This window comes from Dipodomys spectabilis, unplaced genomic scaffold, assembly GCF_019054845.1.
Source record: "Dipodomys spectabilis isolate Male_0828 unplaced genomic scaffold, ASM1905484v1 ptg000125l, whole genome shotgun sequence".
Taxonomy (NCBI): domain Eukaryota; kingdom Metazoa; phylum Chordata; class Mammalia; order Rodentia; family Heteromyidae; genus Dipodomys; species Dipodomys spectabilis.
Window position 1 is genome coordinate 23,175,559 of NW_024870802.1, and position 25,261 is coordinate 23,200,819.

The window sequence follows — 25,261 nt, forward strand, 5'->3', positions numbered from 1 at the left end:
ACTTTTTGGGGAGATAGAGAATGGGAGGATCACAGTTTGAGGCTAGCCTGAGGACAAAGTTGGCAAGACCCTATCTCAACCAATAAACTGGGCATTGTGGCATACATCTGTGATCCTAGCCAAATGGGAGGCATAAGTAGAGGAGAATCATGCAAAGGCTGACCCGGGTGAAGGCACAATACTTCATCTGAGAAATAACTAAAGTAAAAAGGGCCGGAGATATTCTTTACATGGTAGAGTACCAGCCTCAGAAGCATGAAGCCCTCAATTTAAATTCTTGTACTCTCTGTTTCTTAGTTTCTGTAAGAAAGGAGGATATTGTGCATAACTCTGTGTGTATATAAGTGTATGTATGTGTGTATATATATGTTTATAAATTTCATATGCTGGTACTTAAATTCAGGATCTCAAACTCTTGCTTTGCTTTTTTGCTCAGGACTGGTGCTCTATCACTTGAGCCATGTCCCCATTTCTGGCATTTTGCTGAATCTCATGGACTTTCTTGCTGGGCTAGCTTCAAACCACTTCATGCACTCTGATTTTTGATAGGTGTTTTTGTTTGCAAAAACTAGGCAAGTTGCTGGGCGCTGGTAGCTCTTGCCTGTAATCCTAGCTAATCAGGAAGCTGAGATCTAAGGATTATGTTTCAAAGCCAGCCTGGGGAAGGAAAAACTGTGGAACTCTTATCTCCAGTAAACCACCAGAAAACCAGACGTGGTGCTGTGGTTCAAGTGGTACAGTGCTAGTCTTGAGCTGAAGACTGAGGGACAGCACATAGGCCCAGATTAAAGCCCCATGACTGACAAAGAAACCAAAAAACAAAACAAAGCAAAACAAAACCAAAAAAAAAAAAAACTAGGCAAGTTTTCTGGCAGACTGGCTATAGGCTGCATGCCCCACTTCACTTTTCATCCAGGCACCTGACAACTTTGACTATTGATTTGGATTCTTTGGCAAAGTCACTGACTTGGGGCTTGAATTCAGGGCATGAACGCTGTCCCTGGGCTTTTGTGCTCAAGGCTAGCCCCCTACCAGTTAAGCCACAGCTCCATTTCTGACTTCTTGTTTAATTGGTGAGAACAGTCACATGGACTTTCAAACCTCTATCTTCATATCTCAGCCTTCTGAGTAGCTGGGGATTACAGGCATGACCTACTGGCACTAGGATGGAGCTTATCTCAAGTCAGAGACTCCTGAACAGTTTCTGAATGACTCTCTTTGGGTCAAGAGTTCTTTGGCTTTAGTTAGCTATGTCTGTGTGCACAGTTATGTCAGGTGGTTACAGAAATGACACTGAAAGGCACCTGAACCTGAGTGGCAGAATAACCAAGAAAGAGGAACTCTTTCTACTATCAGATTACTTTAAAACATTTTTGTTGCCAGGCTGTGGTGGTTCATGCCTATAATCGTAGGTATTCAGGAGGTGAAACCTGGGAGACTGTAATTTAAAAGAAACCTGGGGATAAAAGTCTCTGAGACCCCATTCCATTTCTAGTTAACTAACAAAAACTGTGGCTGGAAGTATGGCTCAAGTCTCATAATTAGAGCTCTAATCCTGAACAAGAAAGCCTAGTGAAACTGTGAGGACCTACGTTTAAGCCTTAGTAAAAATCACCACCACCAAAACAACTGTTAATCTGCCTTGTAAATGAATTTTACCTCTCCTGTACTTTCTATCTCTCTCTCTCTCTCTCTCTTTCTTTCTTTCTTTCTTTCCAGTTGTGGGGCTTTAACTCAGGGCCTGGGCACTGTTCCTTGCTCCTTTTTGCTCAAGACTAGCGCTCTACCACTTTCTATGCATGTGGTACTGAGGAGTCGAACCCAGGGCTTCCTACAAGCTAGGCAAGCACTCTACCACTAAGCCACATTCCCAGCCTCTCCTCTTCTCTCCCCTCCCCTCCCCTCCCAACCCCCGCCCCCCTGCTAAATTGTAAAGTTCGTTTTTCTACATAGCGTCTTGTACATCTCATTGTTGCAATGGGTCAACCTGTATCCCTTTCCCTCCCCAAACTATACAAACATCAAATACAGTGAAAACAGGCGGTTATACCTTGGAGAAGCGACATACAAAGCAACAAAAAAAATCGCGTGGTACCTTATAAATACGTTAGAAGCAATAGCAAGAAAGAAAAAATCACTCCTGTCCTTATCTTGGGGTTCATTTCACTTAACATCATCTTATCTTATCTTTTCTGCTTGTCTCAGACATACACTAGTTATTGCAAATAAGGGAAACCATGGGACCTATGTTTCTATGGGCCTGGCTCACTTTACTTAATATAATTTTTTCCAAGTCTTTCCATTTCCTAACAAATAGGGCAATGTCATTCTTTCTGATGGAGGCATAGAATTCCATTGTGTATATATACCACATTTTCTTGATCCATTCATCTACTGAGGGGCATCTGGCTTGGTTCCATATCTTAGCTATTCAATTTTACCACTTTTAGAAATACAAAAAACAGGATTGTGTCTTATAAGGCTAATTTTGATGATTCATGCTGAATTTTCTTTTGAAGATAGAATGTTACTTCAAAGTATTTTGAATTAGAAAGTTCTCATTTGTGAGTTGCCTTAATTTCTGGTTAATACCTAATCTTTCCTATATAGAAACTAATTGAGTTGCAAAAGCAGGGCCCCCTAGATTAGTTTTTAGATAGCTGTTAAGTGGATGGAATGTTTACAGTGTTAGGATATGGCATCTATGCTGTGAGACTTCCCTGACTAGTTGTGTTGATAATGACACCTGCTGCAGGCAGAGGATGCTTAGACTATAGTAGAGTAGACATAACTTTGAGGACTTTCTCTTTTTGGAAGGATTAACAGTTTTTAATCTTACTTTGGTGAAAAGAAATGGTAGAAGGAGACTACAAATGGAAAGCACATTGTATTCAATGAAATGTAATATTATCAGTCCAAATTTATTGAATACACATATGATATTTTGAGAAAAACATAGATCAAAAAACGATCATGTGAATGGTTCTCTCGTCATCATGAATTATTTCCATTGCTCTTCGGGGACTGCAGGAGCAAGCAGTTAGCAGTGAAAAAACATTTCTTGTTCAGTGTTGACAGTATTGACTAAATGTGGCTAAGGTACGTTGGTGCATGCTTGTAATCTCCATCCTTGGGAGGAGCAAAAGGAGGATTGAAAGTTAGAGGGCAGTCTGGGTTACATAGGGAAGTCCAGCCACAAAACAAACAACAGTAAAGATTAATGAAAAAAAGTAAAGATGGATCTTACTGGTGAACTGAGAAGCTTGATTTTGATATATAGATAAATACAGAAGCTTTAACCATGTGCTTAGTAGTGTCTATCACTGTAAACTCAGATGTGTAGCTCTGACCTACTCAAAACTTTGATTCAGTAACACAAGGAAGATTCCTTTCACACGTCTATGGGTAAGGATTTAACAGCCAATACTTCCTGTTATATGGGAGGTGGGGCATTGTGGATGTGGTCCTGAATGACAAAACGTGTGATGCTGGAAGTTCACACCAGTACTCCTTCAACTCTTCAATGAAATTGAAAGAGAAAGTTCACTACCGAATTCATTCTATGAAGACATAATAACCCTCATCCCAAAACCAGGCAGGGACTCACCAAAGAAAGAGAACTTATAGACCCAATTCTTTGATGAACATCGATGCAAAAACTTCTCAACAAAATTTTAGCCAATCGACTTCAACAATTCATCCAGAAAATCATACACCATGATTAAACAGGATTCATTTCAGAGATGCAAAGCTGGTTCAATATACACAAATCAATTAATATAATTCATCACATCAACAAGAGCAAGGACAAGAACCACATGGTTACCTCAATAGATGCAGAAAAAGCATTTGACAAGATCCAACACCCCTTTATGATGAAGGTTCTGGAAAAATTAGGAATCCATGGAACATTCCTCAATACAATAAAGGCTGTATATGACAAACCTACAGCCAGCATTATACTCAATGGTGAAAAACTAAAGCCATTTCCTCTAAACTCAGGAACAAGACAAGGATGCCCACTCTCTCCATTGCTCTTCAATCTAGAATTAGAATGCCTAGCTACAGCAATAAGACAAGAAGCAAACATAAAGGGGATCCAAATAGGGAAAGAAGAAATAAAACTCTCCCTCTTTGCAGAGTACATGATCTTGTATTTTAAGAATCCCATGGACTCCACTCGTAAATTACTCAAGCTGATTGAAAACTTTGGCAAAGTACCAGGGTACAAAATTAACCCTCAAAAATCAATGACTTTTCTGTATGCCAACAATGAGAAACGTGGCTGAGATTAGAAAAGCAACTCCATTCCTAATAGCCCCACAAAAAATAAAATACCTATGCTGGGCGCTGGTGGCTCACACCTGTAATCCTAGCTACTCAGGAGGCTGAGATCTGAGGATCGCGGTTCAAAGCCAGCCCGGGCAGGAGAGACTGTGAGACTCCTATCTCCAATAAACCACCAGAAAACCAGAAGTGGCGCTGTAGCTCAAGTGGTAGAGCGCTCGCCTTGAGCTGAAGAGCTAAGGGACAGCGCCCAGGCCCAGAGTTCAAGCCCCACGACCGACCAAAAAAAAAAAAAAATACCTAGGAATTAACTTAACCAAAGAAGTGAAGGACCACTATGGTGAAAACTTTAAAAACCTGAAAAAGGAAATCAAAACAGAACTTAGAAAGTGGCAAAAACTCCTATGCTCCTGGATTGGAAAGATCAACATCGTGAAAATGGCAATACTTTCCAAGGCTATCTACAAATTCAATGCTATACCTATCAATATTCCAACCTCATTCTTCAAGAAAATAGAAGAGGCAATCCAAAAATTCATATGGAACAAATAAGACCCCGAATAGCAAAAACAATCCTTAACAGAAAGAACAGTGCTGGAGGAATATCAATACCAAATTTTAAACTCTACTACAAAGCCATAGTAATTAAAACAGCTTGGTACTGGCACAAGAACAGACATCAGGACCAATGGAATAGAATTGAAAACCCAGAAATGAACCTATAGACCTATAGCCATTTAATCCTCGATAAGGGAACTAAAAAAATAGAATGGAAGAAAGACAGCCTCTTCAGTAAATGGTGCTGGCAAAATTGGTTATTCACCTGTAGAAAACTAAAGCTAGATCCTTATATATCACCCTGTACCAGAATCAACTCCAACTGGATCAAAGACCTCGGAGTCAAAGCAGACACCCTGAAAACATTACAGGATGGAATAGGAGAAACCCTAGGTCTCCTTGGCACAGGCTAAAATTTTCTTAATAGAGACCCAGAAACACAACAAATCAAAGAAAGGTTTGACAAATGGGATTGCATAAAATTACAGAGCTTCTGCATGGCAAAGGACATAGCTAGCAAGATCAATAGAAAGCCCATGGATTGGGAGAAGATCTTCACTAGCCATACAATGGACAAGGGTCTCATATCTAAAATATACCTGGAACTCAAAAAATTAAATCCCCCAACAACAAATCCTCAAAGAAACAATTGCCCAATAAATAAGTGGGATAAAGACTTAAAGAGAAACTTCTCTGAAGAGGAAAGAAGGATGGCCAATAGACACATGAAGAAATGCACAACCATAAAAGAAATTCAAATCAAAACAACATTGAGATACTACCTCACCCCAGTTAGAATGGCTAAAATCAAGAAGTCTAATCACAACAGATGCTGGAGGGGATGTGGCCAAAGGGAACCCTACTGCATTGTTGGTGGGAACGTACACTTGTTCAACCACTTTGGAAAGCAGTATGGAGGTTCCTCAAAAGACTTCACATAGAACTCCCCCATGATCCAGCAGTCCCACTTTTGGGCATTTACCCAAATGATCACAAACAAGACCACACTAAAGTTACTAGCACAACTATGTTTATGGCAGCATTATTTACCATAGCTAAGATATGGGACCAACCCAGATGTCCCTCAGTAGATGAATGGATCAAGAAAATGTGGTATATATACACAATGGAATTCTATGCCTCCATCAGAAAGAATGACATTGTCCTGTTTGTTAGGAAATGTAAAGACTTGGAAAAAATTATATTAAGTAAAGTAAGCCAGGCCCATAGAAACATAGGTCCCATGGTTTCCCTTATTTGCAATAACTAGTATATGTCTGAGACAAGCAGAAAAGGTCAGATAAGTTGATGTTAGGTGAAATGAACCCCAAGATAAGTATTCAAATGCTTTTTTTTCTTGCGATTGTTTCTAACATATTTATAAGATGATTTCTTTGTTGCTTTGTATATCCCTCCCCCATGGTATAACCCTGTCTTTTACTGTATTTGATGTTGGTATAATTTGTGGAGGGGAAGGGAAAAAACAAATTGTTTAAATAGGATATAGGTGGACCCATTGCAACAATGCGATGTACAAATCATTATTTCGAAAAATGAACTTTACAACTTTGGGTTGGGAGGAGGATTGAGTGGGGCGGGTATGGGAAGGGATAGGAAGGGGAAACAAAGGAGGAGGCAACAATGCTTGGTAAGAAATGTACTCGTTATCTTGCCCATGTAATTGTAACCCCTCTGTACGGTATTTTCACAATAAATAAAGAAACAAACAAACCTGTGATGCTGGAAAATTATTTCTTGAATTTGTGAATTTCTGAGCAAAAAGTTCTAGGAACTTCAGATGCTGGCAGACAGCCTATAAACGATAAAATTGGGATTGAGATTTGTTTTTGCAAAGGGAGCATAATTGAAGATTTCATATGAATTTACAGAACCTTTTTGAAGATTGGGTTCTTTGACCCCTATTTCTTACATAGCTCCCTCAGAAGGGCCTCTCTCTTCGTCTCTTAGCCAGTGTCTTTGATTCACGGTGATATGTAAGTTTCTAGGCATTATGTCTGACCCCAACAAGGAAGTAGGTACGTTGTTTATGTTGCTGTTTACCTTAGTGATGTCATTTCCATGCTACACAGAAATGTAAACCCTGGTTTGTGCTAATTGTAGTTTCTTCAGGGAAGCTGCCTGTTTGTCTCTATGTATCTCCACCTGGACAGCCAGTTAGATGGTGAGATACAGTTTATGCTCAATCCTCAGAGCTAGGCCATGCTTGGTAGGATGATGGGAGGTCAAACTTAAAACTGGATTCATTTCTAGGCGTTGACTGGTTTTGGTTTGTTCCTATGAATTTTTCTGACCATTTCCTCAAACACAGTTGGCTTTTGCTCTATATCAACTGTTACAGTAACTACTTCAGTAAATGTGACGTGTGTTTCTCTGGAATTTCTTTCCCTCATATCTTCTTCAGCTTCCACATTTTAGTTAACTAATGTTGCTAACTGTCTTCTCCAACTGGGGAACCTGTCCCCCTAAAGATGAAAAGCCAATTTCAGAGGCAAGTTGAGAAGCTGCTAAAGTCCCAGTACAGTTGGTACATTAGCTTTAATGTTTGTGTTTTTGTTGTTTTTCTTTATACTGTATCCTAGTCTCTCAGAGTAAGGAACTGATTTACCTAAGAGAATACTCACTAGCTATCACTCCTGGCAGCTATGATGAAGGGCTGGAAGAATATTTCTTTCATGTTTTTCTTTTTGAGATTAGAAAAGAGTTTGGCAAGGCAATCAGGGCAAAGGCCCCTTTCATAGAGATTCTGGATCCCTTACCAAGGCCTTGGGCAGTTCCAATTGCAGGTTCCTGGTATCAGATTACCATAGTCTTAAGCAGTTGTGAATGCAGGCCCTTGGGCAACATAGCAGGGCTTATTACCCCTGGAAGACTTGCATTCGAATAGGGGGACCCAGAGGTCCCAGATGCCAAATAGGCATCTGGTCTTAAGGGCTGGATGACATATGGAGATCTTCATGTGGGCTGCATGCCTCTAATTGGATCTGGAGCCTGCTATGACTCACAGGCTGTCCAATGATCTTGAGAGTTGTATAGCTCTCTCCTAGAGCCACCTTTTTACCCCTGCTACTACCCAGGTAGTGCCCTTTCTTGGAAACCCTCGCGTCTAGCTGGAGCCCTGCTTACCTTTTTCTTCTGCAAATCTTTGTTGTCTCAGTTCTCCATCTGTGGACTCATTTTCTGAAACTATCAAGACAAAGGAGTCAATCTAGATGTTGAAATTTTCCAGTATCAATCTTTTGTGGAGAAAGTAAGAATACAATGAAGTAATGGGCAAATCAGAGCATTCGGGAGAGGAATAGAGAGTTGTTTTCCCTCATGACAGCTGTCTGCAGGAGGCCTGGTAGGTGACAAGATCAGTAGGTGGGAGGGACTTCTATTCCCCAAAGCTAGGACTTCACTTGGGCCTTTTTGGTATCTTCTGAGAGATAACAGAAGTTTTGGAGATTTTTTTACCCAGTGGAAGAATGGAAGGGAGGATTCAGTTCAACTGGCTTATTGAGAGTTAGACATTAAAAGAAGAAAACACAAAAACTGTACTTTGGATTTTGTATTTTCCTTAAACCAAACTCTTCTTTGCATGAATGTGCTGTTTGTGAATAAGAATAAGAAAGTTTTCAGTGTTTTTTAAAAAATATTCCAATGAAGTATAATTTTAATGGGGAAAATACAATTAAAATTGATCTTATGCTCTTGTTTGTCTATATTATTCATGTTTGATTGCACCCTATTTTCTCCTGAGAAGATATAACTGAAGTATAATACTAGAGTTGAGGCAGAACTGTCATAAATGAAGCTTGCCTGCTGCTGTTTACATGTCACATGTCTCCGGAGTGGCAGTGGATTTCAGCACTACCTCTCAGTGCTGTTCTGGACAATCAGTCAATCAAATTGACCTTAAGATGGAACCTTGCCCTGCTCTTCAGCTGTTCATCTTTGAAGGGCTGGGCTATGGATACTTTACTGAATGCTGTGAGTTTAATCTCTTCCTTCCTCTGCCCTGGTTCTTTTACCTTCTCTTACTCCAGTGTGCTTTTCTGGAGAGTGAGACACCTGTAGAAAACACATGGGAGTCCGAGTGTTGCTATGCTGGATTTTTTGGGATGGAGGGTACCTTTTTCTACATGCAGCCCATCCCCACAACATTTTGTCATTGGGTTCATGTCTCCCAGGTCTTAAACTCAAGGTCTTATTCTCTCACTTAGCTTTTTCCTCTCATGGCTGGTGCTGTACCACTTGAGACACACTCCTAGTCCAAGTTAATTGGATAGTCTCATAGACTTTTGTACCCAGGCTGACTTTGAACCTTGATTCTCAGAGCTTAGCTTCTTGAATAGCTAGATGTGTGAGCCACTGGTGCCTTGGCTGCCTCACCTTTTGTTCAGTCCGAATGAAAGGTTTACTGTCACAGCTTATGAGTACAACTTACGAAATCTTTTTCCTAGACATTCTGCTGTGCATGGTATGCATAGTTAGCTTACTTATTCATTAGTCCCAGAAAGAACATGTATCTTCATGGAAGTTGTCTACTTCGAAAGCTGCAGCTTTTCCTGTGCTAAGATGCCATTTAGGGAAGATCACCAGAGTGCTCTAGCTGCTTTTGCCCTTATCTGTAGAGTCCAGCCAGGCCTATTTTTGCTTCCTGTCCTCAAGCCACTTCTTCCTTGTCACAGAGGGAAGGAATGTTGTTAATACCCTTTACTCCAGGTAGAAGTTGAAGCAATTCAAGCTAGAAAATAGTGAGTGTATCACTGATGATTTGAAATTGAGAAGGAGATTTGGGTATATTCGTGATCAAGTCACATTCAGCACTATACTCTGAGGGTGTTCAATAGACTTGGTTTGGAACCCTTTGCCACCTTCCCAGGTGTAACTTTAGACCAGTATTTGACCTTGGACAAGTATAATCTCTAAGCTCAGTCTCTGCATCTGATTAAGTTGGAGTTTCTAACCTACCTCTTACCAGTGTTCTTGTAGGGTTCAATGCAAAGGAATTTTATGGTCTATAAGCAGTTATTGTCATTGAGACTTAATTTATTTACCAGTGAAGTTACAGGAAGATCTTTTTAGTTACATATTGTCTTTATAAGTAGATATGGTCAAGTGGCAAACTGGAATATTCATTGTTTGAACTGTGTTCCCATTTTGAACCTCCAACTTTTTGAAAGTACTTATGATAGAAATGAAATATTCATGAAAGTTTGACATGTGGCTGGAAGGTGGCATTTCTTGGGCTCCTCAATAGCTGATGTTAATTTGCCTGTCTGTGCCTGTGACTGTTTCTGAGGGGCACTATGTTCTACAGATGTAGGACATGTAGTGTGATAGAACTAATTAACACGTCAGAACATTAAGTCCTGGAAAACATAAGGGATTCTTTTTTAAAATTCTCCTTTGAGGAGTGAGCCTGGTTTATAAATTAGAGTTACTCGATTATTTTGGCCCAGAATTGTAGATCCCAAATAATGGGACACTTTCCCTTTAACTGACTCATGGGCAGGGGCAGCATAACATGTTTGGTACCCAATCACTTGGCATTGTTTCTGTGAGCTTTTCTTTTTTATTTATAAATATCTTGGCTTCATCTACTACCTTCAGACACCCTGTTGCTGCTTTGAGTCAGCCTTCATACAGGAGTTGGAAGATCAAGTGACCTACTGCATTAATGACTTAGTCTCAGTTTCTATCACATACAAATTAAGTTATTATCTTTGTGTTTTTGTACAAAAAGGAAACCAAACTCCCTCTAGCATTCTTTATTCTGGTTTTTCTGCCTTCCTCCATTTTAGGCTTAGCAGTGTTTGCTTCCTGGATTATAGGAAGGCCCTTGGCTTTCTACCATAAATAACTTCTCTGTTCTACAGACCCTGAGAACTTGCAGGTTGACCTCAAACAAACAACTCATCAGGGAAAACAACTTAGATGTGGTAATATCTACCTGAAATAATATCTACTCTGCAGCTGACTGCTACTTGCTTCTTTCTCCCCACAGCATTTTATTCTATCCATACAGGGATTCTTAGATTCCCAGATAGATCTTGGGACAAGAATGATCTCTGAATGACCTTGCCAGCAACCATGATTAGTGTATAGTATTCAGAGTCAGGCTGTTAAAGAACTGCAGAGTTTAGGTTGTATGTAATATACTACTATATGTTTATTTTTTTTTCACAATGATAACATTTCCCCTTTTTTTGTAGTACCACAAATCACACGCATGCATTGTGTGCTTAAATATCCACATACATATGTTGGCAGACATACCGTATTTAGTTGAGGAAATCTTTCATGAGCTAAAATGAGGAAGCATTGTTCAGTGGTTAGTACAAGTCTGTTGATCCTACAGTTTTGTATGAAGTCTGTGTTAGTACTTGGCTTCCTCTTGATTGCATTGTGTTAGAAATGAACATGTAAACATCTCATGTGCTTTCTGACTTTTAAATTAGCAGCTGATTATCTAACTGGGGGTGTACTTGTAGTCTCAGTATTTTATTGGCATTAGATATGTACTCAGCTTTGCCTAACAGCAGCGTACTCTGAACCCAGGGAAGCCAGAAATAAGTCAGGAAGTATAGAGAAAGTTCCCTTCCTTCCCTATGGATACAGTAACAAGAAAAGAATAATAACTACCTTGGTTTTAGTTTTGCTTTTCTGTCAGCAACTCATTATAAGAAGAATGTACTTTAATTTACTTATTTTCTTCTAGATTAGAAGGCGATTGATGAAGAAAAGTAATAACATGGGTCAGGTAAGTGGATTTTCCATTTGTCTAGTTTATATTTTCTGTGTATTACCAGTGAGATGATCTAAACAAACAGTTGTTTCTGTTCTTATAATGTAAGAAATGTTTAGGCCAGGTGTTGGTGACTCAAGCCTGTAATCCCAGCTGCTTAGGAGGCTGAGGGCTGAGTAATGCAGTTCAGAGCCAGACAGGAAGTCCTTGAGGCTCTTATGTCCAGTTGACCAACCACCAGAATGCAGTATATGGAGCTGCACTTTCATGTGGTAGAATACTATCCTTGAGTACAAAAGTTCAGGGACCATTTTTCTTAATCAGTTGATCACATGACCCACAGCATCTAGAGCTAATACTAATTAAGTTTACTTTCTAAACATTACTTAAAATAAACTTTGAATGTTATCCTATGAATACAATACTTGGCAATGCTTTGAATTTAAGATCATATCCTATTTCCTTTTTATTGAGCTGTGTGCTTCATCTTTGGGTTTACAAATTATATGTTGGTATCATGAGGAAGTGATATTGCTTTGAAGCTTTAATTGAATGCTTTTGAATTAGGAGAATCTTATATTTCAAAAATGATGGTAGTGTGACAGCTTCTTTTTGTGACTGTATTTGATTATTTACAGATATAATGTAACTTCATACACATAAAGAATGATTGAATGGCTTGATATAACTAGGTTCTGAAGAAATACCTAGTGATGATTCCACTGAAAGGAGTGACATTGATCAAGATGCATTGTATTCATAAACTGCTTTGTTGAACTGCAGCTCTTTTGTACAACTACTTAGAGATAATAAAAATATACTTAAAAGAATTCTTTGGGGCTGGGAAGGTGGCTCAGTGGTAGAGCGCTTGCCTTGCATGCATGAGGCCCTGGGTTCAATTCCTCAGCACCAGCACCACATAAGCAGAAAATAAAAAAATAAAAAGGAAGTGGTGCTATGGCTCAAGTGGTAGAGCGCTTGAGCTGAAGAGCTGAGGGACAGCGCCTAGGCCCAGAGTTCAGGTCCCATGACCGGACCCCCCCCCCAAAAAAAAAAAAAAAAAAAAGAATTCTTTGTAGAATTAAGTTTCTTAGTTTGTTCAGGCTAGCAGTTATTTTACTTTCTTTGTAGATGTCCCTGTGTTCTTTTAATTTTGCTGTCCAACAGTGGCTTTAAGGAGTTCATGATTCTCTTGAAGTGAGGTAGTAGAACAGCTTTCCTTTCCTTTTTTGTTTCTTTTCTCTTTTTTGATGTATGTGAGATGGAACCTAGGGCCTAGTTCATAATAGGAAAGTATTCCACTTCTGAGCTACCTCCTCAGTGCTTAGTTTTCACCCAGTACTCAATGATGCAAACCTTATGGGAGCCTGAAAAGGATTAAGAGCCCACTTATGGGCGTGTGTGTGTGTGTGTGTGTGTGTGTGTGTGTGTGTGTGTGTATGTGTGTGTAAGAGAGAGGAAAAGAGAGAAGAGAGGAAGAAGGAAGGAAGAGGGAGAGAGGAGAGAGATGAAGAGATGAATACTGACTAAATGAAACATGATCAGAATAAAAATCAGTATTTTTCTAGATAACATAGATTCCATATTTGTTTAAATGTAAATACAAATATAGATGGGAAATGGGAGAATGGTGGAAGGAGTGACACTAATTAAGATTCATTGTAAATTGACATATTGAACTAAAAGTTTGTATAACTAGTTAAAGATAGTAAAATATATTTAAAAATTATAGATATTCTTTGTTCTTTATCATATGTAAAATGCTATTTTCCTTATATGACACATACCCATACCCATTTACTCATATATGCATGGGATGCATATGTGCACATAAATATACACATATATATGTATGTATGCATGTATTTAAATATTACTTTATGAGGTTAATATGTTGGCAGAGAGATGAATATCTTCTTATAAGATAGCTTGTAAAGAGAGTAACTCAGTAGGTGGCCTTGTTTTCAGTTGAAGTACTGTACTTAATTTGTGATAATTATTTGTTGGCCATTAAAGTTAGTTGATAAATACTTGAAAGGAGAAACTTTTAATGAAAACTTTTAATTAAGAAAAGTGGGCATTCATATGTGATTAAGGACAATGGAAATTAAAAGGCTAAAAAGAGAAAGAAAAAATGAGAGGTGGGAAGTGGTGGAAAGCACAATGTAAACTTTTGTTTCCAAATTAAGACATATTTTTATCTCTATTGAGCTCTACTGAACTTGTAAGGCCCTTTTAGCTTTCAAATTTTACGATTCCATTTTGAAGTTTTGCTTACATTGCTCCTTTGTTTTAGGCACACCATTGAGTATCTGGTTGGGCAACTTATGGAATACAAGACAAGACCCTGCCTCAGGAAGCGTACATGAGAATAATTTTAAAGAACCCTATTGATAGATGCAAAACAGTAGCTGTCAGAGGTATGTAATAACTTAGAGCTTGGACTGAACCTGGTGTGGCCTACTTGATTGGACTCAGTATGGCTGTTTTGTGTGATTGGAAACTGTACTTAGGCCTGTTCTTCTTGAAATGTGATGGTGGGTGGGGTGGGATGTCGTTTCTCACTCCGGGAATAATTTAGCCAAGTAATTGAAGGACAACAAAGAAGCTAGAGATTATATTTGATTCTGGCCATATGAAAAGGATAAGAAACTTTTAGCCTAAGACCTCATTGCCTTCTTTCCTGGGAGTAGAGCATTTCATGTAGAAGCTCATCAAATGTGTGCCCTTTGAAAGAGCTAGTATTATTGGCTTTTTTCTTACTATTGAGCATCATTCAGGCTGTTTCTGATTGGGCAATGACTATACTGATTCCTAGTTAATCATATACTTTGATTGGTATCCTAGATCCGTTTAACCAAGTGAAATGGTTTTCAATTTTATCTTCTTCGCATTATTTATCATCAGAGTTAGCCTTACCATTGTTTCATGTCCTGTGGCCTTTAGTGGATGCCTAGCTTTTCATGCCCCAGCTCTTCATGCCATGCTATATATCAACTTTGTCCCTTAGGTGTTTTTTTCCCTCCTTCTCTAATAACGAAGAACACTATATGTTCCCTGTGCTAAATACATTTGCATCTTTTATACCATGGTGAAACATTAAGCAAGTCCCTTTTTGTGCATGAGGAGATTGAGGTTCCATATGATTATATATCTGGCCTACTATTTCCCAGAGAGAAAGGTAGAGAAAAAGGATACAACATAAGTTAACAATTGAACACTTTGAATAACTTTGATAAAGTTCACTCATTTAAAGGAAATATGTCATTTTTTCATTTTTTATATTGGATTTTTAAGACTTGGGACATTATTTGTATTACATTAAAATGAATTATGTATATTTTCATGGGCTTTATATATTTACTGTTTCCTGTCTTCATTAATATTAGAAATAAACCATGGTAGATGCAAAGAATAGATAAGAAGTAGCTCATTTCCTTTTTTTTTTTTTTTGGGTCTGTTGTGGAGCCTGAACTCTTGGCCTGGGCGCTGTCCCTGAGCTCTTCAGCTCAAGGCTAGCGCTCTACCATTTTGAGCCACAGCGCCACTTCCGGCTTTTTTCGTTTTTGCTTATGTGGTGCTGAGGAATCGAACCCAGGGCCTCTGGCATGCAAGGCAAGCGCTCTACCACTGAGCCACCTTCCCAGCCCCAGCTCATTTCCTTGGAATCTTTTTCTTCCAAAATATTTAGTGGAACGATATTTATTAACACATTTACTTACAAATTCCCTCAGTCTGAAAATCAGTTTTTTAGAGAAATTTTCAAAAACATGATCATTGTCCTGATATTTGCACATCCTGTTGCTTTTGCCTTCTGTCAGAGTGAATGGATGGAAGCAAGCTGACTTTGGGATCTGTTTCAGGTTTGAGGCTGGCTGAGGAATAGGTAGACCTGAAGTGAAGAATGTGTGAACAATATCTACCCATAATCTCTTCACAGACTCACATCTGTCAAACTTGTTCTCCTGTAAAAGGAAGTACAGATTTCTAAATCTTATCATGTAGACTAACAGAATCATCTCCCTCCTGTTGATTTATAGCAGTTATTTTTCTTTTGCTTTTTTGCTACTTTATCAGCTCTGTAGCCAACTCTGGCATTATTACTCTCAGGACCAAAAAAATTGATGAAAGGCTTTATATTATCTTTTCTTTTCTTTTGGGGGGGGGGTCCGGTCGTGGGGTCTGAACTCTGGGCTTGGGTGCTGTCCCTCAGCTCTTCAGGTCATGGCTAGCACTCTACCACTTGAGCCACAGCATCACTTCCAGCTTTTTTTTTTTCTGCTTATGTGATGCTGAGGAATCGAACCCAGGGCCTCAAGCATGCAAGGCAAGCGCTCTACCATCGAGCCACCTTCCCAGCCCCTATATTATCTTTTTCTTTAAAGCTAATATTGGTTTACTGTTAACTATGTGCCATTTGTTTATGCACTAAGGTCTTGACTTGCATGTTCTCTAGCAAAAACAATGCTATTCATAAACCTTCACTGTCTTCCTGAGTTCAGTAGCTTTTGGCTATACTTTTCTGTTTAGGTCCTCCTTTAGACACTGCAGGCAGTGAACAAAATTGACAAGAATAAAACAGACACAGGGCAACCAAAACTTGCACTGTGGGGTTGTGATAAGCTATATAAATAAGAGATGTGTGCAAAATAATAATCAGTCTTCTGGAAATAGGAAGGAGAGAGGGAGAAGAGAATTGGGAATATAAACCTGAGTGGTGTGTGGTGTGTGTGCTTGTTTGTATGTGTATGAGAGTATACATGTGTACACACACACACACTCTTAGTATATAGTAAGGAGACCATGGATGGCCTCAGTGAGATCACCAATATAAGGGCAGGAAGGAAGAAAAAGCCTGCTCTTTCTGGGCCAGAACATCCTACAAAAGAGGATTGTATGTGCAGAGGTCCTCAGTCTTTTCCTTAGTTTTTCCAGAAGCGCTAGCAAAGCTCTGTCCAAAGCTACACTTAGGACAAGCTGGTTCCAAGATTTGTTATAATGAAAGCCTGCACTGATTGCTTCGTCTACTCTAAAAGGATATTTTTTTTCATTTTATGAAGGTTTTTAGCACCTAGTTGTGCATCATGATGTGATATTTAACCATTTCTACTCATAAGCAAATATGATAGATGATAGATAAATATATTAGTTTTTTGCACTCAAATAATGAAGCCTCAAGATTATAACCTCTTTCTCCATAACTAAAATCTAAAAGTAACCTTTGAGGACTAAAATGTCTACTTTTTTTCTCTTTAAAGTTATATTTCTTTTCCTTTAAATTCTCTATTCATATTTTATAAGTGGAATCTAAAAAGACTAATTTTGGAGCCACTAGCATAGTTAGAATACATGACAACAACAGAGATATAAGATTGTATTTGCAGATCAAGAGAATGTGGTATATATGTACAATGGAATTCTATGCCTCCATCAGAAAGAATGACACCACCCCATTTGTTAGGAAATGGAAGGGCTTGGAAAAAATTATACTAAGTGAAGTAAGCCAGGCCCAAAGAAACATAGATTCCATGGTTTTCCTTATTTGCAATAACTAGTATATATCTAGGACAAACAGAGAAGGTCAAAAGCTATGTACATATGACCATATAAGATGATGTTAAGTGAAATGAACCCTAAGATATGGACTCAGAGGTTTTTATCTTTCTTGCTATTGTTTTTAATGTACTTAGAATGTACTATGTGATTTTTTTTTGATTCTCTTGTATGTTTTTCTCCCACGGTATAACCCCTGTTTTCACTGTATTTGATTCCGGTGTTCTGCATTTTGTATATACATTTTTCTAATTTGGGGAGGAAATAACAAAATGCTGAGAAACAAGGATACAGGATGACCCATTGTAACAATGAGATGTACAAGACACTATGTTGAAAAGGAACTTTACAACTTGGAGGGGGTGGGGATGGAGGAGTTGGGGAGGTGGGGAGGGAAGGGACGGTAGGGGAAAAACAAAGGAGGGGGTAACAATGCTGGATAGGAAATGTACCGTTACCTTACTCATGCAACTGTAACCACTCTGTACAGTATTTTTACAATAAAATATATATTAAAAATATTTTTAAAAAAGACTGTATTCCCCTGTTCAAGTAAGAGACACTTCCTCTAACCAGAGGTTAAATAAGTGGATAATGAACCTGAACACTTTCTTGGTGGGTCCCGACTGAGCACCTCTTTGCTATTCTTCTCCTTAAAGGCAGGACATAGAGATACTGCTGCTGTTATTCTGCGTCATTTGGCTGCATGCGCATGTGGTGAATTGAGTCCATATATGCTTCTTTACTTTCTTGGCCAGAATGAAGGAAAAATATCTTAAAATTCTTTTGAGATAAAATAATTGTCAATGAAAATGCTGTTTATGGTATTGTGACTTGGATATTAACTACTTATGTGACCCTCAAACTCATCCTTTGAATCTATTGAAATGCTTTGCTTGGAGGGGGAGGGAAAGTGGGAGAAAAATGAAGGAAGGGGTAACAAGTTTGACAAGAATTGTACTCATTATCTTGCTTATGTAACTGTAACCCTTCTGTAAATCGCCTTAACAAAAAAAATACTTTGCTTACGTACTGCATTATGTATTAGTAAGAACTAGTTTAATATAAATCGTGTAGTGTTATTTTTCCCTTAAAGCCAGTTTCTGAGGATGACTAAAATGTTAGTGTGAAAATTAGCCTACGTAAAATCATTTTCCTTTGTGTAGACCATTGAATGTTTTCTGTGTAAGAAAAGGGTTAAGTAAGCATAATACTATAATTAATTCATTCAAGTGACATTCACAGGAAGCACTTTCATCCCAAAGATATTTGCGTATTTTGAACGAATTTTAAATGCTAGGAATAAAAACAAGCATTTGCTAATTGTTAAGTTCTCTGACCTTTTGCAGTGGTGCCATACAACCACAGTTTGTGTTTTCTTTTGCTCATAAGTTTTGCTTAAATTTACTTTTTTTGTTTGTTTACCAGATCCTCATCTTTATTGCCCTTCTTTCATTGTTAATGTTAGCATTCCTCTGGGTGTTGTACATTCTGTGGGTTTATAATGACGTGTAGAACTGGGTTTGGCGGGAACTTGGGGAGATAAGGAGGAGCCTCAAGAAAGCAGGAAGTGCTACAAGATAGGAAAGTTAGAAGAGTTTGTGTATTCTCAGTGGTAAGAAAAGTGAAGCAACAGCAGAACACCACTGGCACATGTTGCTGGTCAGTCATGTGAAATGACAATACTCCACACAGGCTGATTTTGAAATGAGTGCTACAGTGGGGAGGGCAGAGTGCTCAGAGATGGAAGGATTTCTACCACAGTTGAGGTTCCTAAGAGTGCAACCTGGTTCATCCTATCTTTTCCTGTTGAAGCACGTGCTACATACAGTTTCTGACCAGCCTTCAGATTTACTGTGCACGGGAACCCTGGGCCTGAGCATGGTGGGTATAGGATGTGTTGTCAGATACTAAGTTCCCTAATCTCTTCTGCTGTGGACAAGATCATATTTTTAAAAAAAGGAATATAAGTAAAAGCTCTGTGATACAGCAGGATGATTCTAGTTGATAATACATGATTGTCCTGTAAATTGCTGAGAGTTCATTTTAAATTTTCTTACAACAAAGTAATTGTACAAGGTAATGCATATGTTAATTGGCTCATTGTAGCCCTTTACAGAGTATGCTTAGATATTTCAAAGCAGCATTAAAGATAAAGATAGACTATATTTTTCAATTAAAATATAATTGATTAAAAATAATAGAAGATGAAAAGGAAGATGTGTGCTATTTCCCATTGAGCTAGTTATTAACAAGGCTATGTGGAGAAAGTTACTAATTTTTTATTTCTTAAAAATACGGTGTCTTTCAAAAGGAGTAACTGAATTTATTATATTTGCTTTTTACTTTTATTCATCAATATTAAATAAATGTTTTATGTTTTGAGGGAAAATAAATGATTTACTTTTTCTACACAAGGTCTTAAATGTATATTTTCTGGCATACAGCAATATCTCCAGCTTGTGTTTTGAGACAGTCTCTCAGTAACTTTTTGCCTATGTTGGCTTTGAACAGCAATCTTCCCTCCTGTCTCTACCTCTCAAGTAGCTGAGAGTGTAGGCATTCTCCACTATGCCCAGACTTTTTTTAATATATAAAGCTATCATAAATATTTTAAAAAATAAAGAAAAATGTAGTCCTTCAAATTTATGTATGCATTGGTTATTACTAGGGCTCCTGGTTTTTTCCTATAGATTCAGTTTTACATCTGGTTATCATTTTTGTTCTGTTAACATTTCTTGCAGTGTGGGTGTTTATTGGTAAATGGTTCTCTCGGTTTTCATTTGTTTGAAAATAGTTTTTCCCCCACCTCACTTTTGAGAGATAATTTTTGTTGTTTATAGAATTTTAACTCACTTCATCCATGTCTTCCTTCCTTTTTATCTTTAAAAATGTTTCTTATTGTTTTCTGGCCTCTTGTTTCTGGTTAAATATCTTCCATCATTCCTATTATTGTTTTCACCTATATAAGATGATCTTTAGTTATTTTAAAGATTTTGGTTGTTATCTTTAGATTCAATTTTAGGTGAGGTTTTCTTGTGGTTAACTGAATTTCATGCTTTTGGGATATTACTGTTTTGGCTTGATTATGATTAGGGTTTTTACATATAAATTTCTTCCACCTATACTATTTTTTTAAACTATGGATTATAAGTTCTTAAAGCTCTTAAAAAATTTTTCCCTGCACTTCTTTATATTAACATGCAGATTATACATCTGGAATCTAGGTCCAAAATGCTCCCAAAGCCCAACTTCTTCTTTTCCTTTTCTTTCTTTCTTTCTTTCTTTTCTTTCTTTCTTTCTTTCTTTCTTTCTTTCTTTCTTTCTTTCTTTCTTTCTTTCTTTCTTTCTTTCTTTCTTTCTTTCTTTCTTTCTTTCTCTTTCTTTCCCTTCCTTCCTTCCTTCCTTCTTTCTTTCTTTCTTTCTTTCTTTCTTTCTTTCTTTCTTTCTTTCTTTCTTTCTTTCTTTCTTTCTTTCTTTCTTTCTTTCTTTCTTTCTTTCTTTCTCTTTCTTTCCCTTCCTTCCTTCCTTCCTTCCTTCTTTCTTTCTTTCTTTCTTTCTTTCTTTCTTTCTTTCTTTCTTTCTTTCTTTCTTTCTTTCTTTCTTTCTTTCTTTCTTTCTTTCTTTCTTTTTGTCAATTCTATAGCTTCAATTAGTGGCATCATGCTTGCTAGGCTTGCTTGCACATGGCTGGCACTCTACCATTTGAGCCATACCTCTAGTCAAGCTTTTTGCTGGCTAATTTGGAGACTCAAGACTAAAGAACAATTAGGCCAACTTAATTATGTCATGTCCCAGGAAAAGTGAGAATTTCAGTTAGAAACTGAAATTAATGGCCTCAGCTTTGGTACTATTTGGGTTTTGTCTGCAGATGCTCATCATGATATATCATAATGGGTAGTAATGGGTAACCATTTAAAGAGGTCAGAAATCTGTTTTTTAAAACTCAGGAAAACTGTGTTAAATAATAATAGCATTGCTTTGTTCTACCTTAGGGTTCTTGTTGCCAACTGCATGGCCATGGTATGTTCAGACTTGTTAATTAGGCTGCAGTATCTTTCTCTTTAGAATTTTAGTATGCTGTGGTTTCCTGTGGCTGTTAAGGGCCGGTAAACTATCACCTGCTGTGCCCAATCTGACCTAAAGATCTGCTTTGGTTGCTTTTATTATAACACAATCGTATCCATTTCTTTGATTGTTCTTTCTGCTCTTTTCACACTCTCTTGGCAGAGTTGAATATTTGCAAAAGACATACATACCATACGACTTGCGAAACTTAAAATATTGGCTGTCTAGTCTTTTACAGGTAACACTTTACCTACCACTAGCCTTAACCCATAAGATCACTGTTGTTTCTCTCTTCTTTCTTCCACTGCTCTCTCCTCTTATCATCCACTGCCAGTCTTCTCTTGTCATCTTCATTGTCTAGTTGTTTTCTTCTCGCTTGTCCTGTTATTCCTGTTCATGCTAATAATTACTGGGGCTGACAGGCCCTTTCTGTCACATCACAGAGCATCTTTGCTTGCTAGTTTTTATTTTGGCCCTGATCCACTTAAGGTTCGGTCTCAAAAGGGTTTCCTGTTGTTACTATCTTTTTTCCTTCAAAAGGGCCCAGAAGAGAAAAGTACAAATTTTGTCTGCATGGAGGAATTGTGTTCTAAGTTGAGCTGTTCCACCTAAGAAGTAGGTTGTGGTTGGGCTTCTCAACCTCAGGCCCTTTGAAAATGCGGGCTCCTTTCCTGTATCAGAGTTGATGGGAATGCACATGTAGCTATTGTTTGCTCCTTTCCATGCAGCCGAGTGCTATAGAATTGTGATGAAGTGACTTGTACTTCAAAAAAAAAAAGGTAGGAAAAAGTAGGACTTGTTTTTTATTTTTATTTTTTGCTGGGATAACAATAGTAAGGAAATTGTTCTTACTAAATACAGTTTGAGTAGAAAGCCATGAAGTTCAAATTGTCTGAATGAAAGTATCTACACTAAAAAAAAAAATCCCTATTACTGAATGAAAGCTATTTCAAATATATTTTTAAAACTAGAAACACTGCATTTTGAGGGTGACAGGAGAGATTAAATGATAAATATAGAAATTATAGTCATAATTTCTGGATAACTGAGTTGTGGAAAGTGTTTTTGTTATTACTCTTTCTGTGGAAGAAGTACGATGTGGGGTGGTAGAAGTACAGGTTTTGCCAGGCTAAACATAACATGCTTTTCCCTGTTTTGTGCAATTAATGAAACAGTAACAGAATTTTTAGGATACTTCTGTAATAAATGATACCTGGGTACATTTTCTTTATAAGGAAGGGAGGCAGAATTTTGGGGTCACTCACTCATAGACGAGGAAGTAAAGAACTCCTTGATATCTAGATGGCACTAGACATAGTGAGTAAGAGGAGCAAGTTTTTTCCATGACTCCATGTGTAGACGGCTCACAAGACTGGGTTGATTGTGTTCTCATATCCTTTTGGAAATTTGCTTTTCTTTTCTGTGAAAGAAATATTGAGCCTTTTCTACAGAGACCTCGTTGGGCATTAAAAAATCATGTTAGAGTTTGGAGAGGCCACCAGGTAGAAATTAAGATAACAAAAGCTTGAGGAGGATGGCAACTCAATGGTTTTCTGGTGTTTTGTGCTGAAGTGAGGCCACTTTCCCTCTCACACTATGGGAGGGAGCAGCCTGCAGTACACCTGTGGACAATCCAAGCCTTCACCACCACTCATGGCTGGTACCATTTATTCCTTGTCAGGAGAAGGCTAGAGTGACAGGCTAAGGAACTCATCCAAATGAGAGCTTGAAGCCTGGGAAGGCTTCCTACTCAAACTTAGTTGAATGATTAATGAATGTATATTCTGCTGTGTTGGTGCATTATTGGGCCAGTTTTCTCATCAACTCTGCCTCAGCTTCTCATCTCTAAAACTAGATAGTAATAGTAATATTCTCCATAATGCTTTTCTCCACATTAAGCGAATCAGTCAGGTGAAACATTTAGAAGTACATGTAGCATGTGAAAAAATAGCATGTGCTGTTTTTGCCTTTAGAAATGCATGCAGTACTTAGTAATGTGGGTCAAAGCATTAAGATGTATTAAAATGTTCAAGGGTTAACTGATAGCCAAGCTTAATAAGAAAATACCTGTAGAGGTTTAAGTTCATGGTAGAAAATAGGTCTTTATTTATCTTTGCTTCATTTTAAACATATATGTATTCCTTGTACTAAGAAAAGGATTGAGAAGGAAAATGTTGAGTGAAAGGCTATTGTGTTTTATTTTTTTATTGCTGCTCCTGGGGCTTGAACTCAGAGCCTGGGCTCAAAGCCTCTTTATGCTCAAGGCAGGCACTCTACCACTTAAGCCAGAGTGCCCCTTTCAGCTTTTTCTGAGTAGTTTATTGGAGATAAGATTCTCATGGACTTTGCTGCCTGATGTAGCTTCGAACTGAGATATTCAGATCTCAGCCTCCTGAGTAGCTAGGATTATAGGTATAAGCCATTAGCACCTGGCTTGAAAGATTACTTTTAACCCCTTAATTGCTTTAAGGCTGCTGGTAGTTTCACCACTCTAGTTCTACAGTGAATATGACCTGGGGTGTTATAACCCTTTTGGATATTTCCCACTGCTGTCTCACTAGCAGTGCCACTAGACAGGAAAACAAGTTGTTGTTTTTTAAATATAACTTTCTAGGAGAAAAAAGTTCTAGTCTGAATACTTAAAATCCTCACCCTTTTCCCCAATACATAGTAGAAATAATTTTCTCTGCAGTGATTGCTCATTTCTTTGGTGCTTTGTGTACGTGCGTGCGTAAGTGTGTGTGTGTGTGTGTGTGTGTGTGTGTGTGTGTGTGTGTGTGTGTGTGTGCCAGTCCTAGGACTTGAACTCAAGGCCTTGGTGCTGCCCTTGATCTTTTTTGCTCAAGGCTAGCAGCATGTATCATTGTAAGTTAAATCATTCCAGAAGCTACACTTTAAAATACAGAATATTGGAGTCTTTATTATACAATTAATAGGCTGCAGGCTGCCAATTGTTACAAAGGCTTGCAGCATGCAAATACATGTAACACAGCTAGGAAACATGCTAAAGAGGAAAGAAATAACAAAAACAATACCAACAAGCCTACTCAGCTCCAATGGAGAGCTGAATTGGGACTCCATGATGACTGGAGATGAGCCAGGAGACAAGACACAGGACATGACCACAGAGACACACATGGCATGGAGTCCAGGGGCTAGGCCGGTCTGACCTAAATAGCTAGGCACAGGGGGCAGATCCTCAGGAAATTCCCAGTCCCAGGCACTAGACTGACAGATTCAGTAACCTATCAGCCAAATGCCTGTCCCTGCTTCCAGGGGTCTGGGAATACCCATTACCTGAGAGGCAGGTGATGGTGGGGGGTCCCTTCCCCCAGCATGAAGACAAGATGCCAGACCCTACCATCCACCATGTGGCCAATATAGCACCAACCAGACCTGGCCTCCTTTGCCTCCTTTCTTCAGTACCACTTGAGCCACATCTATACTTCCAGCTTTTTGGTAGTGAATTGGAGATAAGATTCTCCTGCACTTTCCTGCCTGGGCTAACTTTGAACCACAGTCCTCAGATCTTAGCCTTCTGTGTAGCTAGGATTACAAGCATGAGCCTGATGTGGTTACTTATGCTGAAAATCTTAGCAAGCATTATTTGCTTATATTCTGAAGTAGAGGCCTGGCACCTACCACATTGCTTTGGTATTGGAGACATCTCCAATACATCTATTTATTGAATGGATGCATTTAGGAATAGAGATATATTAAGCAGTAGAATTCACTTGCTTGTACAAGGTTCTGTGCCAGCCCTTGTGATTTTCCCCTCTACTTCATTAAGAAAAGCACATCATTCATAAGGGAGAGCAGCCTATTTTAGGAGCATCTCAGCTTGCTTAATAAAGTGTTCTGTGCATTGCTTTTGAAAATGGATCAAATATTTAGTAAGAGTGTTTCATATAGTGTTATTTGTTCCTCTTGGCACAGAGCTTAGCTTTTGGAGATAGGAACTTTAGAGTGCCATCGAAGTTAGTTCCTATCCCCCTCCTCCAGAATATTTAACATCTCTGATACCATTTCTCCTGTCAAAGCAGT

At 38.4% G+C, this 25,261-nt stretch overlaps 1 protein-coding gene across 4 annotated transcripts in view; it reads left to right on the forward strand.

Annotated features, from left to right (window-relative positions):
• Sgms1 (sphingomyelin synthase 1) overlaps nucleotides 1–25,261 on the forward strand; it is a 250,449-nt gene that overhangs the window by 113,700 nt on the left and 111,488 nt on the right. For all 4 annotated transcript variants that reach the window (XM_042689212.1, XM_042689214.1, XM_042689211.1 and 1 more), the window contains exons 3-4: nucleotides 11,570–11,611; nucleotides 13,893–14,016. The gene's annotated coding sequence lies outside the window, so the exon portion shown is untranslated. The remainder of the gene's footprint in view (nucleotides 1–11,569; nucleotides 11,612–13,892; nucleotides 14,017–25,261) is intronic.